General features: G+C 50.9%; 1 protein-coding gene across 4 annotated transcripts in view; it reads left to right on the plus strand.

The window, feature by feature from the left end:
- SMOC2 (SPARC related modular calcium binding 2) overlaps positions 1-19,914 on the plus strand; it is a 206,304-nt gene that overhangs the window by 124,591 nt on the left and 61,799 nt on the right. The gene's annotated exons all lie outside the window — the stretch shown is intronic.

Here is a 19,914-nt window from a genome sequence, read left to right on the forward strand (position 1 = left end):
GTGGGTGTGTTAATTCCATATTCTGTTGTGCAGAGCTGAGCCTGTGGGTGTGTTAATTCCATATTCTGTTGTGCAGAGCTGCGCCTGTGGGTGTGTTAATTCCATATTCTGTTATGCAGTGCTGTGCCTGTGGGTGTGTTAATTCCATATTCTGTTATGCAGTGCTGTGCCTGTGGGTGTGTTAATTCCATATTCTGTTATGCAGTGCTGTGCCTGTGGGTGTGTTAATTCCATATTCTGTTATGCAGTGCTGTGCCTGTGGGTGTGTTAATTCCATATTCTGTTATGCAGTGCTGCGCCTGTGGGGGTGTTAATTCCATATTCTGTTGTGCAGAGCTGAGCCTGTGGGCGTGTCAATTCCATATTTTGTTGTGCAGAGCTGCTCCTGTGGGTGTGTTAATTCCATATTCCGTTGTGCAGAGCTGAGCCTGTGGGTGTGTTAATTCCATATTCTGTTGTGCAGAGCTGAGCCTGTGGGCGTGTCAATTCCATATTCTGTTGTGCAGAGCTGCTCCTGTGGGTGTGTTAATTCCATATTCTGTTGTGCAGAGCTGCTCCTGTGGGTGTGTTAATTCCATATTCTGTTGTGCAGAGCTGCTCCTGTGGGTGTGTCAATTCCATATTCTGTTGTGCAGAGCTGCGCCTGTGGGTGTGTCAATTCCATATTCTGTTGTGCAGAGCTGCTCCTGTGGGTGTGTTAATTCCATATTCTGTTGTGCAGAGCTGAGCCTGTGGGCGTGTCAATTCCATATTCTGTTGTGCAGAGCTGAGCCTGTGGGCATGTCAATTCCATATTCTGTTGTGCAGAGCTGAGCCTGAGGGTGTGTTAATTCCATATTCTGTTGTGCAGAGCTGCTCCTGTGGGTGTGTTAATTCCATATTCTGTTGTGCAGAGCTGCTCCTGTGGGTGTGTTAATTCCATATTCTGTTGTGCAGAGCTGCACCTGTGGGTGTGTCAATTCCATATTCTGTTGTGCAGAGCTGAGCCTGTGGGTGTGTTAATTCCATATTCTGTTATGCAGTGCTGTGCCTGTGGGTGTGTTAATTCCATATTCTGTTGTGCAGAGCTGAGCCTGTGGGTGTGTTAATTCCATATTCTGTTGTGCAGAGCTGTGCCTGTGGGTGTGTTAATTCCATATTCTGTTGTGCAGAGCTGCACCTGTGGGCGTGTCAATTCCATATTCTGTTGTGCATAGCTGCTCCTGTGGGCGTGTTAATTCCATATTCTGTTGTGCAGAGCTGCTCCTGTGGGTGTGTTAATTCCATATTCTGTTGTGCAGAGCTGAGCCTGTGGGCGTGTCAATTCCATATTCTGTTGTGCAGAGCTGCTCCTGTGGGTGTGTTAATTCCATATTCTGTTGTGCAGAGCTGAGCCTGTGGGTGTATTAATTCCATATTCTGTTGTGCAGAGCTGAGCCTGTGGGCGTGTCAATTCCATATTCTGTTGTGCAGAGCTGAGCCTGTGGGCGTGTCAATTCCATATTCTGTTGTGCAGAGCTGAGCCTGAGGGTGTGTTAATTCCATATTCTGTTGTGCAGAGCTGCTCCTGTGGGTGTGTTAATTCCATATTCTGTTGTGCAGAGCTGCTCCTGTGGGTGTGTTAATTCCATATTCTGTTGTGCAGAGCTGCACCTGTGGGTGTGTCAATTCCATATTCTGTTGTGCAGAGCTGAGCCTGTGGGTGTGTTAATTCCATATTCTGTTATGCAGTGCTGTGCCTGTGGGTGTGTTAATTCCATATTCTGTTGTGCAGAGCTGAGCCTGTGGGTGTGTTAATTCCATATTCTGTTATGCAGTGCTGTGCCTGTGGGTGTGTTAATTCCATATTCTGTTGTGCAGAGCTGCACCTGTGGGCGTGTCAATTCCATATTCTGTTGTGCAGAGCTGCTCCTGTGGGCGTGTTAATTCCATATTCTGTTGTGCAGAGCTGCTCCTGTGGGTGTGTTAATTCCATATTCTGTTGTGCAGAGCTGAGCCTGTGGGCGTGTCAATTCCATATTCTGTTGTGCAGAGCTGCTCCTGTGGGTGTGTTAATTCCATATTCTGTTGTGCAGAGCTGAGCCTGTGGGTGTATTAATTCCATATTCTGTTGTGCAGAGCTGAGCCTGTGGGCGTGTCAATTCCATATTCTGTTGTGCAGAGCTGCTCCTGTGGGTGTGTTAATTCCATATTCTGTTGTGCAGAGCTGCTCCTGTGGGTGTGTTAATTCCATATTCTGTTGTGCAGAGCTGCGCCTGTGGGTGTGTCAATTCCATATTCTGTTGTGCAGAGCTGCTCCTGTGGGTGTGTTAATTCCATATTCTGTTGTGCAGAGCTGAGCCTGTGGGCGTGTCAATTCCATATTCTGTTGTGCAGAGCTGAGCCTGTGGGCGTTTCAATTCCATATTCTGTTGTGCAGAGCTGAGCCTGAGGGTGTGTTAATTCCATATTCTGTTGTGCAGAGCTGCTCCTGTGGGTGTGTTAATTCCATATTCTGTTGTGCAGAGCTGCTCCTGTGGGTGTGTTAATTCCATATTCTGTTGTGCAGAGCTGCACCTGTGGGTGTGTCAATTCCATATTCTGTTGTGCAGAGCTGAGCCTGTGGGTGTGTTAATTCCATATTCTGTTATGCAGTGCTGTGCCTGTGGGTGTGTTAATTCCATATTCTGTTGTGCAGAGCTGAGCCTGTGGGTGTGTTAATTCCATATTCTGTTATGCAGTGCTGTGCCTGTGGGTGTGTTAATTCCATATTCTGTTGTGCAGAGCTGCACCTGTGGGCGTGTCAATTCCATATTCTGTTGTGCAGAGCTGCTCCTGTGGGCGTGTTAATTCCATATTCTGTTGTGCAGAGCTGCTCCTGTGGGTGTGTTAATTCCATATTCTGTTGTGCAGAGCTGCTCCTGTGGGTGTGTTAATTCCATATTCTGTTGTGCAGAGCTGCGCCTGTGGGCGTGTCAATTCCATATTCTGTTGTGCAGAGCTGAGCCTGTGGGCGTGTTAATTCCATATTCTGTTGTGCAGAGCTGCTCCTGTGGGTGTATTAATTCCATATTCTGTTGTGCAGAGCTGAGCCTGTGGGCGTGTTAATTCCGTATTCTGTTGTGCAGAGCTGCACCTGTGGGCGTGTCAATTCCATATTCTGTCGTGCAGAGCTGCACCTGTGGGTGTGTCAATTCCGTATTCTGTTGTGCAGAGCTGCGCCTGTGGGCGTGTCAATTCCATATTCTGTTGTGCAGAGCTGAGCCTGTGGGTGTGTCAATTCCATATTCTGTTGTGCAGAGCTGAGCCTGTGGGCGTGTTAATTCCATATTCTGTTGTGCAGAGCTGAGCCTGTGGGCGTGTCAATTCCATATTCTGTTATGCAGTGCTGCACCTGTGTCATCATCCATTCACTTCCCAGCACCACACAAGCGTCTCTCCCTGTCAGCAAACATTAGTCAGCGTAACCATCTCAGACTTTTGGAAAAGTGCAGTCCCTGAACCAGACATTGCCAAGGGGACACAGGGATCATGAACCAAGAGTCAGGTCTCCCAGTGGTTCTTAGACATGGTTGTGTTTGTGCTGCGCTTTACACAGCACAGTGTGTGTCGTTCTGTTTTACACTATTGCATGATGGAGCATAGTTGGCTGAACTGAGTTCTGAGGGACAGATTCTTATGCTGTGGTTTAGTATTTTGGTATGGACACTTCCATAAGGAATACTCCTGTATTGATAGGATTTTCTGTGCTTGTGTCCGGGGTGGATTTCCTGGGGACTGATGGAAGTGCTGTGCTGAGGGAGACTGACATTTTCAGTGCTGAGTCCTCATTTGTTTATTCTCTGAACACGATGCTCATCTCTTCCTTGCATCCCTGGGTGCTAGGCCAGAGCTACAGGCTCCCTGGAAACTTGGCTGAAAGGCAGCTCTGCTTGGGCTCCCTGGCAAGGCTGCCCCTGGTGCTGCTGGTCCCGCTGCGTCTGTGTGTCCAGCCTGGGAGCATGTGGAGGGGCTCAGGTGGCATCCACCCCCCACACACGTGCTGGAAAGGAGTGCCTGTAACAGAACTGAGAGCAGCACGCATGGGGCAGGGGATCTTCCTGTGAACTCCGTGGCCCCTGCACGCCCTGGTGTCAGCTCCACACCACAGCCTCGGGACCCTGCTTCCCTCCTGCAGGCTCATCTCACCAGCGTCATTCCCAGGCAGGTGGCCTGACATGGAGCCCACAGGTTTTATCACCCATCCCACCAGGTGTCCAGGGGAGGGCTTTTGTTTTTGTTTTTAAATAAAAGTCCCAGAACTCATCTTGAGTGACTGTCTTAGGTAACTTGTCTTCTCCTGAACCATCAGCTGCGGCCAGTGGGGTAGGATGTGCTCTCTGGCCAGGAGGGGCCCGTGTCCTTCTCTGGAGGGGGAGGAATGGGTGGAATCAGGCCTCACACCCACCACAGGGGCTCACTGTGGGGAGGAATGCCTTGCCCACCCTAGAAGACCAGGAAAGGAGGCTGGAAATAAACGCACCTGTGTTTCCTGCAGCCGTCTTTTCCCTGCACATGTGATCTATGTGACTGGAGCCCCTCGTTCAGGGAATAGGCAGCGCCTGGGTACCTGGCATCCAGCAGCGGGAAGGCTGGGGTGGCACAGCAGTGCTGGGAGGTGGGGCCCGGCCCTGAGTGGGCTCATGGACAGGGAGGGTGGGGTGAAGGCTGCTCCCGGGCGCTGCAGGCCTGGCCTCCATGGAGCAGGTCAGCAACCATCCTGGACCAGGCCTAGGGCAGCAGGCAGGAAGGAAGCGCCCGTCCTTTCGGATACGCTTGGAGAAGGTGGCACTGGTCTTGTGTGCAGAATCGGGGAGAGGTCGCCTGAAACCACAGTGAGCCCTGGGAGAGCCCAGGTCTGTGGAATTGCAGAATATTCGGATACGGGTAGCAGCACAGAGGTAAAGAGGGTAGGAGCAGCTCAGGAGAAAGGCGAGGAGCAGTTAGCCTGGAACATCTGCAGGTGTATTTGGAGCTCAGATTTCTCCTGAAGGGCCTGCCTGAGTCAGGAGGGAACTCCCACGCTGTGTGTGTGGGTGGTCAAGTGGCCGACACCACAGGATGAGGTGCAGACCCATCCCAAACTGCCAGGCTCGGCGACCTGTCCTTCCCAACCTCCCTGAAGACCTGCCTGTCCCATGCCATCTTGCTTCTGACAGCCGGGAGGGCCCTCCTTTTTCCAAGTCAAAACAAAGCCGAGCAGCACGTGGTGACGGAGGGTGGCATCGCATGAACCAGAACAAAACGTTGCCTTATTAGGTGACTTGGTGTTGCGGGAGGGGGCTGCTTCCGGTGGGGTTGATGTGCAAAAGCTAAATATTTAGAATCTCTCCAGTCGAACACCCTGCCAAGAAGTCCCCTTAGGCTTTCTCTCTCTGTCAGGAAGGGCTTCCAGCTTCGCAGCACCCTCGAGTCTGGGAGGCAGGGTGAAGTGTGTCCGTGGTGAAAGAGCACTGGGTGGGCACTGGCTGGTGAAAGAGCACTGGGTGGGCACTGGCCGGGTCTGCCTTTCGGGGCTACACACACCCCAGTGTTCGTTTACAGGGAAGAGCTTGGCACCGAGTGGCTTACTTTGCTGCTAAATGTTGAAAGCTGTTATTCTGTGGCTCAGAATGACAGTGGGTTAAAAATGAGCACTGCACAGGCATTTCTGATGCTTCCTTCGGAATATTCTTTTCCTCCTTAGAACGCCCAGCTTATCAGCCCTATGAGGATGTGTCTTTTACTCTCCTCCTGTATCTGGTAAAATATTGTCGGGAAAATAAATGGATGGATAGTGCTTCACTGTGGTGGGTGGGTGGCCCCTGTGAGTAGGGCGTGGGGACCCAGTAAACAGACAGAACGGGAGCGTGGCCACAGTGGAACCTCCCTTGGGTTCCCCAATGGAGAACACGGGAGCTCCTCGCAAGCGGTGGGTGTTTCCATGAAGTTTGAGGGCAGAGCCACGCCAGGGTCTATGTCTGCTGTGGAACAGAACACAGGCAGAGCCACGCCAGGGTCTATGTCTGCTGTGGAACAGAACACAGGCAGAGCCACGCCAGGGTCTATGTCTGCTGTGGAACAGAACACAGGCAGAGCCACGCCAGGGTCTATGTCTGCTGTGGAACAGAACACAGGCAGAGCCACGCCAGGGTCTATGTCTGCTGTGGAACAGAACACAGGCAGAGCCACGCCAGGGTCTATGTCTGCTGTGGAACAGAACACAGGCAGAGCCACGCCAGGGTCTATGTCTGCTGTGGAACAGAACACAGGCAGAGCCACGCCAGGGTCTATGTCTGCTGTGGAACAGAACACAGGCAGAGCCACGCCAGGGTCTATGTCTGCTGTGGAACAGAACACAGGCAGAGCCACGCCAGGGTCTATGTCTGCTGTGGAACAGAACACAGGCAGAGCCACGCCAGGGTCTATGTCTGCTGTGGAACAGAACACAGGCAGAGCCACGCCAGGGTCTATGTCTGCTGTGGAACAGAACACAGGCAGAGCCACGCCAGGGTCTATGTCTGCTGTGGAACAGAACACAGGCAGAGCCACGCCAGGGTCTATCTTTGCTGTGGAACAGAACACAGGCAGAGCCACGCCAGGGTCTATCTTTGCTGTGGAACAGAACACAGGCAGAGCCACGCCAGGGTCTATGTCTGCTGTGGAACAGAACACAGGCAGAGCCACGCCAGGGTCTATGTCTGCTGTGGAACAGAACACAGGCAGAGCCACGCCAGGGTCTATGTCTGCTGTGGAACAGAACACAGGCAGAGCCACGCCAGGGTCTATGTCTGCTGTGGAACAGAACACAGGCAGAGCCACGCCAGGGTCTATGTCTGCTGTGGAACAGAACACAGGCGGAGCCACGCCAGGGTCTATCTTTGCTGTGGAAAGCAGAACACAGGCAGAGCCATTTGAACCCTTTATGAACATCCGAAGAATACACCGTGCTGAACAGCCACACACTGCGGCAGCTAGAGGACTTGCCCCAGGCCCCGCCCGGCTGTCCCCCTGGCTCCATCTTGTTAAGGGACATGACAGGACGCCAGCCGATTCCGGTGGCTGCTCCCGATTTGCTGGCTCCGTGGTGAAGACGCCCAACTTCCTTGATGATTCCTCAGTTCTTTTCTCAGGATCATCCTCCACTGTTGTGACTTCACTGACTTTGGTGCCCTCCCAGGTACCCGGCTGAAGGCCACTGCACCCCTGCCCACCTGTTGGCCACATGCTGGCAGAAGGCAGTCGGCCATGTGACACAGAGGCAGGCAGCCGGGGTTGGAGGCAGGACACTGGAGCCTGGCAGCCTGGGTCTGAAACCCGAATGTCCCCTGCGTGCCCTGAGCCTCGGTCAGGTTGCGATTGTTAGATTTGGTTGCGCTGTATGGTGAAGACTGGGTGAGGCTGTGCTGGGCAGGTGCACGCAGTAAGCCCTGTGTGGGTTTCCTTCCTGTGAGACTCGACTCTGTGCTCGTTCAAACAGATAAACACATAACGCACAACCTTCTTCTCATACAGCTCAAGTTTGTGGTCTGATGCAGCAGCTCCCACACTGCCTTGATCTAAAAATCCCTTTATCCTGTTTAAACTCATTGAGGATCCCCAAAAGCTCCTCTTATCAGGGGCTGTATCTACGGATATCAGTGAACAGGTTTGCACTGAGGGCGCTGACACGCGAGCCACGTGTGGCCAGGCAGCGCGGGGCTGATGCCGCAGATCACCGAGGCTCACATGCTCTCGGAGAGCAGAGCCGAAGAACACTCAGCAGTTTAGGAAAGTGGTTCCGACCTCACGGATCTCCTGAGAGAGGTTTCAGGAGCGTCAGACCTTGCTCTGAGAGTAGGGGGCTAACAGCAGGGACAGCGAAGCCCTGGGGATCCCTTCAGACCTCACGCTGAGAGTAGGGGGCTAACAGCAGGGACAGTGAAGCCCTGGGGATCCCTTCAGACCTTGCGCTGAGAGTGGCTGGTCTCACAGCAGGGACAGCGAAGCCCTGGGGATCCCTTCAGACCTCACGCTGAGAGTAGGGGGCTAACAGCAGGGACAGTGAAGCCCTGGGGATCCCTTCAGACCTCACGCTGAGAGTAGGGGGCTAACAGCAGGGACAGCGAAGCCCTGGGATCCCTTCAGACCTCACGCTGAGAGTAGGGGGCTAACAGCAGGGACAGCGAAGCCCTGGGGATCCCTTCAGACCTCACGCTGAGAGTAGGGGGCTAACAGCAGGGACAGTGAAGCCCTGGGATCCCTTCAGACCTCACGCTGAGAGTAGGGGGCTAACAGCAGGGACAGCGAAGCCCTGGGGATCCCTTCAGACCTCGCTCTGAGAGTAGGGGGCTAACAGCAGGGACAGCGAAGCCCTGGGGATCCCTTCAGACCTCGCTCTGAGAGTAGGGGGCTAACAGCAGGGACAGTGAAGCCCTGGGGATCCCTTCAGACCTTGCGCTGAGAGTGGCTGGTCTCACAGCAGGGACACCAAACGGATGCATCCCAGGCAAACCGAGGGGCCTCGCTCCGTGGACCCCTCACCACAAGGAGCGCTAAGTGCAGCGGGATTCCCAGGCAGTCCGCGTCCTCTGGCAGCAAGGAATGAGGGAACGTTTCCTGAGGAAGCAAGGCAGAAGTCCAGTAGAAGAAAGGCTTTCTGTCAGTGTCAGGGTCCTGTTCAGGCATCACCAGCCTGAGCCTCATCCTCGACCTGAGCACACATCCTAAATCTAGTTTACATCGTAAAATCAAGCACTTTGCTCCTCAGCCTCAAATATCAACATGCAGGCATTCAGATATTTCCCCGCAAGCACACGTGGGATTTCCTTCATACCTGGAGAAAGAAGGGCCCATCTGGAGATTTTCCCAGAAGAAGGAATCCCTGGAAGGTGAATTCCAGCCACCGGGTCTTGGGTGACACTTGCTGTTTCGAAGTGGCGATTTGCCTATTGGAACCTATGCACGTTTCAAAAACGTATTAAAGCCAGAGTTCCACCAGGATGCCTTATTCCATTGAAACGTGCTCTCTTCTCATCTCTGTGACAGTTTCTGGGGCTTCAGCTCCAAGACGTTTGGCTGCTTTCTCTTGACTCCGTTGTAGATAAGGGTTCTCGTTTCCACTGTGGTGTGATTACGTCCAGCGATCAGGCTGAAAGTAGCTGGAAGATAGCAGAATCTCTCCACATGGCCAGTGTATGTGGGAAATGCTTTATACACGTGTCCCAGCCTTGCTAAGATGGTGAGTGGCTGCTTCTGGGTGAAATGCACCCTCATCCTGGACTGGCTCTTTGCGGTCCTGCAGCCTCTCCAAGCAGCCTCTTGCATTCATTCACTCCTGTTTCATCTGCACGAGGGTCACCCATTTTCGAATCTGGTGTAGGGCAGGGGCCTGCAGCGCTGAGGGCTGGCTGCACATCGACAGAGCCCTGTCGAGACTCTGGAGGTGACGAGACAGCAAGGCCCAGGGCCTGGAGGTGACACTTGGGTGTTTCCTGCGCTGAGTCGGGAACTGAGAGTTTAGCTTAGGAAGAGACCTGCCTTGGTCACAGCTGATCCCACTGAATCTGTTTTTTTCTAAGTTTTGAGCTGGAAGTAGCATCGTTCGACTCTGGAGTTAGAAAGCTTGGATTGCATTTTGCCTCTACCAGAACTGTTGCAAAACCTCAGGGAAGTCAGCTCACTCTCCTCCACCTGTGTCTGCAGTGCTAAAACATGGCGACCACAGGTTCCTGGGTCATGTGAGAGACATCAGTGTGCCTTTGCAGGGAGCTGCCCAGCTGCTGTGAGGAGTAGCTCCAGGCCGGCTGGGAAGCTTGGCCACGCCTGAGGTCTTCTGGGCCTCCCACTGTCCTCTGTGAGGGGGGTGGTGATGGGAGTCCTTTGCCAACTGAGTGTCTAAGTAGGTGGCTGATGGAAGGCGACTGGCATCGTGGCTGGCACATTCTAAAGCTGGAGAGGGCTTAGCAATTATACATCAATGAGGTCGTGAATGGGAAGTGCTGTCAGATGTTCCTGTCTTCTTTAAACTCCACTGACTTAGGAGACGGGTACAGACCATCTCGGTCCTTTCCGCTGTCATTTAGTTTGAGCGTGTTCATCTCTGAATAATTTCCTTGCAAAAACGCGCCCTGCGCTTCCTTACCGTTGGGCTGAAGGTTCCCAGGGCTTCATGTAGAACAAGCTTCATGCTTATTCTAAGAACAAGCATGGCTTCCTTGCGGGGTTTTCCAAGAAGAGACAGGAAGTCTACCCATGCGTTGAATTATCTCTGGTAACACCAAATGGCAAAGACCCCACATAGCTGCTTTCTAATGTCAGTCATGACTTTGTGGAGTTCTGGCTCAGCACACATGCTTATTATGGTGAATTATTAATTATTAACAAAATTTAATAATGATTAATGGTTATTATTGATTAATATATTAATTAATTATTAAGATGGGTGTTGGAGTTTGGGGCATGACAGTCCAGGACTTGGGGTATCTTTTCTTCCTTGTGATGAAGGTTAAAGATCACGAGGTCAAGAGATCGAGACCATCCTGGTCAATGAGGTAAAACCCCCGTCTCTACTAAAAATACAAAAATTAGCTGGGCATGGTGGCACGTGCCTGTAATCCCAGCTACTCGGGAGGCTGAGGCAGGAGAATTGCCTGAACCCAGGAGGCAGAGGTTGCGGTGAGCCGAGATCATGCCATTGCACTCCAGCCTGGGTAACAAGAGCGAAACTCCGTCTCAAAAAAAAAAAAAAGATTTTCAAGTAGGGATCGCTGCATGGTGAAATGAAATGCAGCCTTCCTGTCTCTGATGCCTGCGTCTCCCCTGACCGGCGTTCTGGGCCCTCAAGTCATTTATCTGCACCCTGGAGAAGGGGCTGACGGCCTTGAGTGTCCAGCACGACAAGTTTCCATTCTCCCAGCAATGCAGTGCATAGAAGCTGTTATTGTCATCCTGCAGGTGGGGAAACAGGTTTTAAAGGGTCAGCCCAAGAATGCACAGCTACTGAGAATTCAAACCAGGTGACCCCTACCCCCGAGTCGTGCTGTGTCCCGTTCCCCACGGCGGGCAGTGGCACTGCATTCCCAAGCATCTGCCATTTGTGTCAAAATGCTGTTGTGATGTTTCCTTTTCCTACTTTAAAGTTTTTAAATGACACTATTTTTTCCTTGATCCACATGAAAAGGGAAGTGGAAAAATGTGGCCCCTCTGGCTGCTGGCTGATGTGGCCTATCACAGTCTGTTTTAACGTGGGATTGCCTGTGTCACCTTTACCTGTAATCAGCGGTATCCGGTGAGACCATGGTCCCAAGGCAGCACTTCTGGAAAATGGAAACTGTTCTGATTGCTTTGGTAAGGCTTCCAAAGACAAAATCGTGTGGCTTTTATTAACTTCCTTTCAACAGAGTCAGTGTCCAAGTCCTGCAGAGTCTTACAGGAGAATGAGGGCCCATTTCTGCGGCACTTCTCTCGCACAGCTGTGTTTCACCCGTCCTGAGGGGAGCCAGCGAGGGCGTCGCCATCACTGGTAACGAAGCGTCAGGAAGCTTCATGACCCGGCCCCAAGTGCCGCTCCTTGGGGGGTGTCGCTCAGAGAGACTTGCTGTGACCTTGTTGTGGTGGGTGGGGTGGCTCCTGAAGCCTGGTGGGGCAGGGCTGGGGGTGTAGGGACGAGATGGGGAGGGGATGGAGGAAACAGCATGGAGACTTGGGCCAAATGAGGCCAAGGAGGGAATGGAGTCGGGGCAAACCTGGACTCCGGCTTTCAAAGCCGATGTTGGTGCCGTTGTCACTGGTAGAGAAATGTGGAAAGTTGGCCTTTCAACACGGCGATCCCCCCGCAACGCTGAGGACACTGGGGAGGATACAGAGCAGAAGGTTAGGAGGGGAGGGTGGGAGGCATTCCCAGCGGGGTCCTGAGATGCATTCCCAGATGGTCTGTCTTTGTCACGGCTGAAGACGCACTGTGGGGCTCAGGATTCGTGTTTCAGGATGGAAATAACTTACAGGTCTACGGTTACTTTACGTCTGAGTGTGTTGCTATGGGAAATAAATATAAAAAGAAATAAATCAGGACAGACACCTATGGTCATTCCTTTCTTTCCAGAGAAACTGGATCCATGCATTTTATCCAAACCCTGTTTTTTAGGAGATACATTTGAGTATGAGTGTCCCATAGTATCTAATTTTCCTTTTCACGAGTGTTCCTGGAGAGGGCCTGGTCCTCAGATTCTAAGGCTGTGAGAGGCAGGGGTGCCATTTTTGGGACAGAGGGCATCTGTCACTGGTGTGGCTGTGAATTCCCCGGTGGCCTTTCCTGGCTCTGTGACCTTGAGGAAGATAGCAACTTTTTCTGAGCCTCGGCGTTCTCACTGATAAAACACAAGCTTTTGTTCATTTCTTTGTTTTCTTTTGAGGCAGGTTTGCACTCTGCTGGAGTGCGCTGGCACAATCACGAGCCACCACAGCCTCGACCTCCCGGGCTCAGGTGATCCTCCTACCTCAGCCTCCCGAGTAGCTGGGACTGCAGGCACAAACCACCACACCCGGCTGATTTTTTTTATTCTTTGTAGTGATGAGGTCTCAGTGTGTTGCCCAGGCTGGTCTCGAATTCCTGGGCTTAAGTAATCCTCTTACCTCAGCCCTGCAAAGTGTGGGCAAGCCCCCATGCCCAGCCTGAAACACAATTTTAATGCATACTTGCCCTGTAGTTACGAGGATTGAAGCAGAGCACGCAGAGTGCCTACGGTGCACGTAAATGTGATGGCAAGAATCTTGTATTTCACACTTAAAAATGAGTTATTAAGCATTCCTTGGGAATTAAAGTATGCAGCGGATCATAAATGCGTGCCTGTCACAGGCCAGCCTCAGCGTCTGAGTCCCACGTTGTTGTTATGCCAGGAGTAGACAAGGAAGAATTTTATCCCATCAGAAGTATGGATGCCAAGGTCTCTTCCATCCGCCCCACACCTGGTCTGCCCTTTCTAATAAATCAAACACTAAAGGGGCATTTTTAAATTTTGTTTTACTTTCTTTCATCATCTTATTTAAATGTTGTATAATTAAAAAGAGAACCACAAAAAACTTCCACGGCTGACAAAGACAACATGTATAAAAATTAAGCAATCAATTCTAAAAGTAATGAAACCCCCCACGGGGACATCTGTGACTGCTGGAAATGTGTGCCTGGCGTCGGCTTCCCTGGAGACCTCTTAGGCATGAGGGTAGGGGAACCTCACCCAGACCCCTGGCTGGGGACCTGCAGCTGGGCTCCTGCACCTGCAGGTTAAGAAGCCCCCTCGCAGGCCTGGCACTGGTGCCTGAGACCCCCAGGGACCTGCAGCTGAGCTCTCACACCTGCAGCTTCAGAAGCCCCCACATGGGTCTGACTCTGGCATCTGAGACCCCCAGGGACTGTGGCCAAGCTCCTGCACCTGCAGCTTCAGAAGCCCCCAGGCAGGTGTGACACTGATGTTTGAGACCCACTGCCCTAGTCACGTTCTTGCTGGGAGCGTTTCTTGCTGTCACTGAATTTTGAGCAATGCAACAATTGCACAGTTATTAACTGAATATTAATCATTACCGGTCAGTAGTTACCAGGAGTCTGAAAATGGTTTTTATAAGAAAGAGAGAACAATTATTGATGTCAGATGTATCTGTGTACACACAGCCCAACCTGATGTTTAGGCAAGACGGGTGATGTGAATGATTCTACTGAAAAGCCCCAGCCCTGCCTGGGACCCCGCTGCCTCCCTACAGCCCCGTCCCCTCCCTTCCTCATTGACCAGGGCTCTGTGAAACTGTCTTTCCCACACGGGGGGGCCTGCACTCAGCCGTGTTCACCGCTGGCTTCAATGTCTCCTTCAGCCTCCACTCTGAAGTCTCCTGTGTGCAGAGGCTCTCTCTGAGCCCCCTTTCCGAGGCAGCCTGCCCCACCCCCCCCAAACAATCAGCGTTAGCTTGTCTGCTGGCTTCTTGGCGTTCTTCCAAGATCATCTGCGTCATTTGCCCGTGTCCTGATTTCTTCATTAGATCTCAAGCTCCAGTTCTGAGACCGTGTCTGTCACCACAGCCCCAGGTTCCAGGCACAGAGTGGGAGTTAAATCCATGGTTATTGTTGAAGGAATCCATGGACTGGTTTTGGAGATGCCTCTTGCTCACCGACCACCTGCTGGGCATGCTAAGTTCACAGGCTCAGGCCCACAGTCCCAGGTAGAGAGGAGTGCCCAGCCTCTGTGGGAGCACTGCACCCAGCCTCTGTGGGAGCACTGCAGAGAGCCTGGCTATGGTGGGGAGTGGGCCCGTACTGCAGTCTGCTCTTCCTGGAATAGAGGCGTCAGGCAGCCCTGCAGCCACTCTGCCAGGGATGAACCTGTGCACAGGAGAGGAAACCAAGCATTTCCAAAACTTCCAGGCTGTGATTGCAACAGTAACTGGGACTTGGCAGAGCCCACAGGAGGTAAACAAACGCTAGTCTCTGCACGTCAGAGCAGCGCAGCAGCAGGCTGGCAAAATATGGGAGCCAGGCTGCCAACAGTGACAAGACTTGGGGTGGGCGGAGGACGTGGAAGCAGGTGATTAAGAAGCTGAGACGAGAGTGAGGGCCGCGGGCGGCCGTGCAGGGCTGCAGGTGCAACAGTCGGCTGGATGTGAAGACCACCTGTGAAACAGCTACGCATACAGACCGGACTCACACAGAGGGGAATCTGAGCTCTTCAGACATGAGGCCTAAGCTGAACTGAAACATTCTGGTGGGCTTATTCACTCTTTCTAATGAAAACCTCCTCTTGCCAATAAAGTCAGCACTTCCAGGCCCACAAGTGTGATGATAAACAAAACGAAGCGTGCAGAGATAAAGACAAACTTGGAAGAGCCGTGGATGCTCTGCTCCTTTCGTTTAAATCACAACCGTGATAACAGGGCTCTGTTTAATCAAGTGCACACTAGTGGAACACGGGGTCCTCTTTTTTTTTTTTTTTTTAAAAAAAAAGTATCCATTAAATGCAGTTTCCTTGGAAGTAGACTACGTGCTTTTGGGGTCTGAGATACTGTTCCTTTTTAAGACAACTAAACAGGCAAAAGGTATGTTGCCAATTAAAATGTGGCCGACATTTTCTCATCTCTTAGAATTCCTATTTTATGGTTACCAGGGGGACTTCTAAGGCTTATTTAGACATGGATGTTGTTTATGGAGAGCGTTGATTCAGAGTGAGATGCACAGAAGGCCATGCGCACGGGGAAGAGTTTTGCCCCGGGCTAGTGCCCAGGAAACCCGTGCGCCTGTCAAGGTAGACAGCACATCCATCCCGGGAGAGCCCCCCAGAGCCACTTTTCAGTCCATGCCTCCTCGCTCTTGGAAGCAACTGCTCTTTTGATTACAATCACCAGACATTACGTTTTCTTTTCTTATTCTTTTTTTAACAAGGTGTCTCTCTGTTTCCCAGGCTGGAGTGCAGTGTGTGAGCTCAGTTCACTGCAGCCTTGGCTGCCCAGGCTCAAGGGATTCTCGCGTCTCAACCTCCAGAGTAGCTGGAACTACCGGAGTGCGCCCCCACACACGCCTGATTTTTGTGTTGTTTGTAGTCACGGGGTTTGCCGTGTTGCCCAGACTGGTCTCAAACTCCTGGGCCCAGGCAATCCTCCTGCCTTGGCCTCCCAAAGTGCTGGGATTACAGGTGTGAGCCACTGCCCCCAGCCTACGTGATTTTCGTCTGTTCTAGAGTTTTATGTAAATGGAATTGAGCATAAGTCCCGCTTCGTTCCTGTCTTTATTTGATCCGGTCATGGTTTTAAGCTTCATCCTCACTGTGTGCATAACCCATTCATTCTCTGCAATTTGCGTGCATGGTTCAGCACAGAAAGGCGGGACAACTTCAAAAGTAGATATGAGACAAATGGTCGCATTCTTTCAAGCCTCTGATGAGCCTTTCACTGAATAAGCAATTTACATCTGAGAGGAGGAAAGAGGAACGGTCACTTGTACCTGAGTCTGGCTCAGATAGGGTGGAAGAAGCCATCAGATATGCATCTGTCTCAGGTGAACTGTAGAGGGATGACCTTGAGTTCTGCCTGTCCTTGGTCCACAGGGTATTTCCTTGTGGGCAAACAGTGAGGGAGTCTACAGCTTTTTTTTTTTTAACTTTGTAGCCATTTTATTCTGGAATAATCTGAGAGGCAGGTTTGCCTAATGCACTTCCTGGCTTGACTTCCCTTTGGCTTCATGACTTTGGGGTCCTGAGATTGATTTTCCTTTCACACAGTCTTAGTCTGAGTGGGCTGCCATAGCAAAATACCTTCCACTGGCTTATACATACCGGAAGTTCATTTCTCGCCGCTTCGGAGGCTGGAAGTCCACGATCCAGGCGCTGGCGATTTGGTGGTGGGGTGGGGGTGGGGGTGGGGGTGATTCATGTTCTGATAGAAGATGTCCTCTTGTTTTCTCAATAGTGAAAGCAACAAACCAGCTCCCTGGAGCCCCTTTTATTAAAGGCACTCATCTCATTCCCGAGGGCCCCAAGGCCCCACCTCCAAATACCATCACCTTGGGAGAAAAGATTCCAGCACCGGAATTTTAAGGGGGTACAGACAGACATTTGAGCAGTGCGGATTTTGTGTGATTCCCAGCACTTACTTCCATTACAGGATCGAAGCTGAGTGGCCAGGTTGGGGCTGAACTGAGACTTAAGATTTCGCACTGTGCAACCTGCCATATTTTTAAAATGACTACTACAGACTTGAATGAAAACTCATTGACATTGAAAATTCAATTTGCTTAACATGAAAGTAAATACCGGCCAGGCGCAGAGGCTCACACCTGTAATCTCAGCACTTTGGGAGGCTGAGGCAGGTAGATCACTTGTGGCCGGGAGTTCAAGACAAGTCTGGCCACATGGTGAAACCCTGTCTGTACTAAAAGAAAATACAAAAAATAGCTGGGCATGGTGGCGTGTTCCCGTAATCCCAGCTCCTCTGGAGACTGAAGCAGGAGACTTGCTTGAACCCGGGAGGTGGAGGCTGCAGGGAGTCGAGATCGTGCCATTGCACTCCAGCCTGGGTGACAGAGTGAGACTTTGTCTCAAAAAACAGACCAAAAAAAGAAGTGAATAAGAAGATGGGCGTAAACAGAAAATAGAACCCACCAGCCTAAACTAGACGTGAATTAATATCACTGTGATATCCATTTCTCTAATAGTTAAGACCCATTAGGGTAATGTGTGGGCACACCATCAATACTTGTAATAATTGCTAAAGAACTTTTAAGGTGTTGGCTGGTACTAAATAACAATTTTATGCGTTTCTTTGAAAACAAGGTATGTCTGGGGCAGCATAGTGTCCCCAGAGCAGACTGGATGTGAAGGAAAGGGATTCGGAGTCCCTTGCCAATAACAGGAATGACATGTAGTCAACTGCGCAGCCTCCGGCAGCAGACCCAACAACCCCAAAACAAAACAACAGCTGCAGACCTGTGTGGCTCACCTGAACCAGGGGAGATGTCTGGGCCAACAGCTGCACACCTGTGTGGCTCACCTGGGCAGGGGAGATGTCTGGGCCAACAGCTGCACACCTGTGTGGTGCACCTGGGGCAGAGGGGACGTCTGGGCCAACAGCTGCAGACCCGTGTGGCGCACCTGGGGCAGGGGAGATATCTGGGCAGGTGCACAGACAGCCCAGGGGCACGTGGAAAGGCTGGAACTGGGCAGCGGGGCCCGCGGGTTCTGTCTCTGTGGCATTAGTTTAGGGGCTGCCGGTCTGGTGGGGGTCAGGTCGACGCTTTCAAGTACTTCTCTGGTATTCAGGAGCTTCTCAGGATCCTGTACCTGCCGACTTGAGCAAGTTCTCTGAAGGTTAACGCAAAGCTCCTAAGGGCGTGGGCCTGCCAAAAACTCACATCTGTAGCATGAGAGTTCTTGAAATATGGCCAAATATGGAGATTTCATTTGTAGAATGGATGTGATTTATTCTTGCTTCCTATAAAAATGCTTCAGGCATCATCACAGGGAATCAAGTACACTTCATTTGATGAAATAATTAAGATTTTTAAAATGTTCATAAATGTCTGGCAGCCGCTTATTATCATCTAAAAACTCCCTTTCATTGTCAGATTATTTGAACAAACTGCCAGACACGTTATAAGTCACAGGCATCTAATGCCAGTTTGGGAAATGAACTCAGGATTTTTTTAGTAGACCTCCTACCAACTTTACAGAGGTAGCTTTCTACAAATAAAAAAAGGTTGTTATGTGGTTATAAAACTTAAAATGTATAGTAGTAAATTGGAATGGGAATCATGTTTCTATAAAACTTAGAATTTATAGAAGTGAAATTGGAATCATGTTTCTATAAAAGTTAGAATTTATGGAAGCAAATTGGAATTGAAATCATGTTTCTATAAAACAACATTTATAGACGTGAATTGGAACCGGAATCATGTTTCTGGCCTAATGTTTAATGAGACAATATGGAGGAAGACAGTCTCCAACGTGCGAATTGCTTTTCGGGAGTGTGTTCAGGACGAGGCGCAAGGCCCCACAGGCCAGGGATGTGAGCCACAGACGTCAGCGAGCTGTCAGAGCAGAGGGTGCACGGGCAAGGCTGGGACCTCGGAGAGCACACACCGCCCAGCAGAGCGAGCCATGACAGGCAGCACCATGCAGTCATATTTACACCACAGAATTAACGCAGAATTCATAGATTTCCTTTCGGGCTCTGAGTACCAGCAGGGGTGACCCTGTGGCAAGAGCAGAAACCTTCAAATGGATGCGAAGCCAAAGGTGTGATTGAGAATGAGCTTCATGCACCGAAAGGAAGGCTAGTCTTTGGTCAAATATGTTGTAATTTGGGGCCGGGCGCGGTGGCTCACGCCTGTAATCCCAGCACTTTGGGAGGCCGAGGCGGGTGGATCACAAGGTCAAGATATTGAGACCATCCAGGTCAACATAGTGAAACCCCGTCTCTACTAAAAATACAAAAAATTAGCTGGGCATGGTGGCGCGTGCCTGTAATCCCAGCTACTCAGGAGGCTGAGGCAGGAGAATTGCCTGAACCCAGGAGGCGGAGGTTGCGGTGAGCTGAGATGATGCCATTGCACTCCAGCCTGGGTAACAAGAGTGAAACTCTGTCTCAAAAAAAAAAAAAAAAAAAAAAGTTGTAATTTGGGAGAATAATGAATTATACATATTCTGTATTGTAGATATATAATAATACCATAATTAATATGTATATTATATATACGCGTGTGTGTGTTAAAAGTCAGCCACTTGAATGCCCTCATATCAGAATTAATTCTATTTGCATTTTTTCCTTTCAAGTTAGTTTTCCTTTATGCATTAACGCCTCAAAATTTATCACAAGAGAAAGTGATGTCGTTCAGGGCCTTCTGAATAGGGAAGAAACCCGACACCTTTTCATCTCATATATAAAACGGAATCTTGCAACAGGGATTTTGTAAGTGTTCATTATGACTGTTTTCTAGCTTGATTTTTCTCTATCAATGGTGGCTTTTTGAAAGCTTAGCCTATTCCTTCTATAATCAAACATAACTTACAGTAATATGATTATTTCAAGAATTTAACTTTGGTTCCCTGTCCCCACCGAACAGACCCGAGTGTCTAGACGTTTCCACCTTGGCTCATGTGTCCACGGCCCCTGTGAGTCCTGCGTTGAGTCCACCGCAGTCCAGAACAGCCTCTCCTTCCCTGTTTCCTCATCTCTACCCATGCCATCTGCCTCCCTCAGTCTGTGGTTTCACTCACAATTCCCTCTTTCCTGTGCCGTTAATGCTTCCCAAGGCCTCACGGGCATTTTCCCAGAGGATCGCTGAGCTCTGCCTCCACGGGTTCCTTCCTGGAGTCACGGCCCCGCGAGCCTTCCCAGGACATGAAACTTCTGTGCTGTGGTGACACGGGACCTGTCGTGTCTGAATTCATCTCCACCTCATCCCCTCTTACGGGCGTGATTAAGTCC

Source organism: Callithrix jacchus, chromosome 4, assembly GCF_049354715.1.
Source record: "Callithrix jacchus isolate 240 chromosome 4, calJac240_pri, whole genome shotgun sequence".
In the NCBI taxonomy this organism is placed as follows: domain Eukaryota; kingdom Metazoa; phylum Chordata; class Mammalia; order Primates; family Cebidae; genus Callithrix; species Callithrix jacchus.